Here is a 3,883-nt window from a genome sequence, read left to right on the forward strand (position 1 = left end):
CATCTTACTGGATTTATTGATACATTATACACATGTACATATTCCAAATGTATTGTGAGTAGGGATGTCCGATAATGGCTTTTTTGCCGATATTCTGACATTGTCCAACTCTTAATTACCGATACCGATATCAACTGATACCGATATATATACAGTCGTGGAATAACACATTATGCTTAATTTTGTTGTGATGCTGGATGCATTAAACAATGTAACAAGGTTTACCAAAATAAGAGAATAACTTTAACTCCAGTTATGGAAAAAACTGCCAATATGGCACTGCCATATTTATTATTGAAGTCACAGTCCAATATTTTTTTTAACATGCCTCAAAACAGCATCTTGGAATTTGGGACATGCTCTCCCTGAGATAATCCTGATACCCACTACAACTATGGGAAATTCTATACTTTGACTTTTACAAAGAGCATTATTATTTTTTTTTTTAAACATGCCTCAAAACAACAGCTACAAAAACAATGATTGCTCGTATTAAAGGAAGACGTCTTGGTTCCTCCTCGCATAACCAACTTTTTGCAGTCATTGCAAATTGCCAGTTTTTTATCCAACAGACACTTTAAAATAATCCCAAAACAAAGACATGGTGTCGTTAGTCAGTAACCGAGCGAGCTCGCTTGTTAGCCACGGCTACAGCACCGGCAACAACACAATCTTGTTGTTGTTATGCTCGCGGCGGTTTGATGAGGTCATCAAGCGTCGCCAGTAAACCTCTCATGCTGCAGTCGTCAACTCCTGTGTTGTGTGTGGAAGTGGGGAGAGGGAAGGGGCAGCTGACTGGGAGACGCAACTGCTCTTCACTTCTCCCTACGTTTACCGTGTTTTACCGTACAGCGGCACTTTAAAAAGTCATTCATTTTACTTTTTGAAACCGATACCGAAAGTTATATGGTTGAAACTGATAATGATGCCAAAAAACATAAAAAAAGATGGGAAGTCCAAAAATGCTTATTTTGAAAATGTAATTGTGTTTACAGGTTATATGCAATCTGTTGTTGTGTTTCCTAATTTGAGTGTACATAAATGAAGGTATGCGTTGCTGAGTCCGACCTGGACATAGTCTAGATTGTATACAAATGCTTATTTTGAAAATGTAATTTTATTTACAGATTATATGCAATCTGTTGTTGAAGTTCACAAATTTTGAGTGTACATAAATGAAGGTGTGTGTTGCTGAGCCCGACCTGGACATAATCTGGACTGGACCTGGTTCTTAAGAACCCTTTAAACAATCTAATTTCATGGACAACCAGGTGTGGTGAATATAAGGTCCTTTTTTAAAAAAAATAATAAAATGAGATAAATAAATTAAAAACTTTTTCTTGAATAAAAAAGAAAGTAAAACAATATAAAAACAGTCACATAGAAACTAGTAATTAATGAAAATGAGTACAATTAACTGTTAAGGGTTAGTACTATTAGTGGACCAGCAGCACGCACAATCATGTGTGCTTACGGACTGTATCCCTTGCAGACTATTGATATATATTGTAGGAACCAGAATATTAATAGCAGAAAGAAACAACCCTTTTGTGTGAATGAGTGTAAATGGGGGAGGTTTTTTTGGGGGGAGGTTGGTGCACTAATTTTAAGTCTATCTTGTGTTTTTTTATGTTAATTAATTTATTTTTTTAAAACAAAAAAAAACGATACAGATAATAAAAAAACGATACCGATAATTTCCGTTCTTACATTTTTAAAGCATTTATCGGCCGATTATATCGGCAGGCCGATATTATCGGACACCTCTAATTGTGAGGTATAGTACTACTGTACATGTGATTTGCATGTACTAGTACTAGTTGTGTATAAGGGCTAGTAGACTTGTACATATTCATAGTGATGGACTAGTATGTACTAGTAGACTTGTACATATTCATAGTGATGGAAATCATTTGCATTTAGTAGACTCACAATTAGCTTGTAGTACTAATCAACTTTATTTTGAAATGCCTACCTTAATCGTTTTGTTTTATGTAAAGTATTTTACCGACTTCCTGTATGAATATTTCAAAAGTAAAAGTATTTTTGATGACTTCCTGTCTGAATATTTCAAAAGTATTTTGATGACTTCCTGTTTGAATTTTCTAAATTAAAAAGGTACACTTGCTGACTTCCTGTCTAAATATTTCAAAAGTAAAATATTTAGATGACTTCCTGTATGAATATTTCAAAAGTAAAGCGTGTTTTAAATGAATTCCTGTATGGATAAGTATTGCAAGATTTACCGTATGAATATTTCAAAAGTAAAGCGTGTTTTAAATGAATTCCTGTATGGATAAGTATTGCAAGATTTACCGTATGAATATTTGAAGAGTAAAAAGTATTTTGCAGACTTGTATGATTGTTTGAAATGTAAAAATAATTTTGCTGACTTCCTGTATGAATAATTAAAAAATAATTTTCCTGACTTCCTGTATAAATATTTTAAATGTAAAAGTATTTTTGCTGACTTCCTGTATGAACATTTGAAATGCAAAGAGTACTTCCCTGACTTTCTATATAATTTTTTTTCAAACGTAAAAGTATTTTCACTGACTGCCTGTATAAATATTTAAAATGTGAAAATTATTTTTTGCTGACTTCCTGTTTGCATATTTCAAATGTAAAAATATTTTTTCTGACTTCCTGTTTGCATATTTCAAATGTAAAAATATTGTTTCTAACTTATTGCATGAATATGTAAAAAGTAAAAAGTATTTTTGCTGACTTCATGTTTGAATATTTAAAAAGTAAAAAGTAGTTTTTTGACTTCCTGTATGAATATTTCAAAAGTAAAAGTATTTTTGCTAACTTCCTGTATTAATATTATGGAGCCCCTAAAGGGACATGGGAGAATTTTATTTTTTATAAAAAAAATTGTTATTTTTATTTTTTTAGACATGTACCTCGTGCGCAAGAGAAAGTTTTTATTAAAAAAAATTTAAAAAATAAATTTTTATTTGTATTTTTTATAAAAAGCACGAGAAACTTTCTCGTGCGCACGATAAAGCATTGGATGCGTGCGCGTGGTTTGAGATGTGTGTTAAAATGGCAGTTCAGGAGTTAATTCGGCTGTATTTCCAACTCGGACTTCACTGTAAGGACTTTGCTGCTTTGCTTGCAAGTCGTCATCGGTATATTGTGTCTGAAAGACATTTAAAACGAATTATGAAGGCATGTAGTCTGTTTCGGCGCAAAGGATACATCTCTTTGGATCGCGTGGTAGATTTAATTCACCAGTAGTTACAAACAAGTGGCCTGCTGTGTGGATATAGGTGGATGTACACTAAATGCAAGGAGGATGGATTATACGTCAAGAAAAAAGAGGTGCGCTTAATTCTTAAATAACTTGACCCAAGGGGTGTTGAACTCAGAGGAAGGAGACGGCTCCATTGTCGAAACTATTTCGCAAAAGGGCCCAATTATATTTGGCACTTTGACTCTTATGACAAACTGAAACCATTTGGTATCTGTATAAACGGCTGTATTGACGGATTTTCCCGGAAAATTATCTGGATGAATGCATTTACGACCAGCAGTGACCCAAAAATCATTGGAGGCTACTATATGGAGGCATTGAAGAAATTTGGTGGTTGTCCGAGGATTGTCAGAGGCGATCGGGGCACTGAAAATGTTAAGGTCAGAGACTTTCAGCGTTTTCTCCGTCGCAACATTCATGACGGCTCTGGTATTGGCAGCTACATCGAAGGGGCAAGCACAGCAAATCAGCGCATAGAGAGTTGATGGGGTTTCCTCAGAAGAAAATCAATGGAGTTCTACATCTCTATGTTCACTGACCTGAAGGACCGTGGTTTGTTCGGTGGTACATACTTGGACCGAGGTCTAATTCAGTTCTGCTTTATGAGCTTCATTCAGGTAAGCG

Source organism: Entelurus aequoreus, linkage group LG03 (assembly GCF_033978785.1).
Source record: "Entelurus aequoreus isolate RoL-2023_Sb linkage group LG03, RoL_Eaeq_v1.1, whole genome shotgun sequence".
Taxonomy (NCBI): domain Eukaryota; kingdom Metazoa; phylum Chordata; class Actinopteri; order Syngnathiformes; family Syngnathidae; genus Entelurus; species Entelurus aequoreus.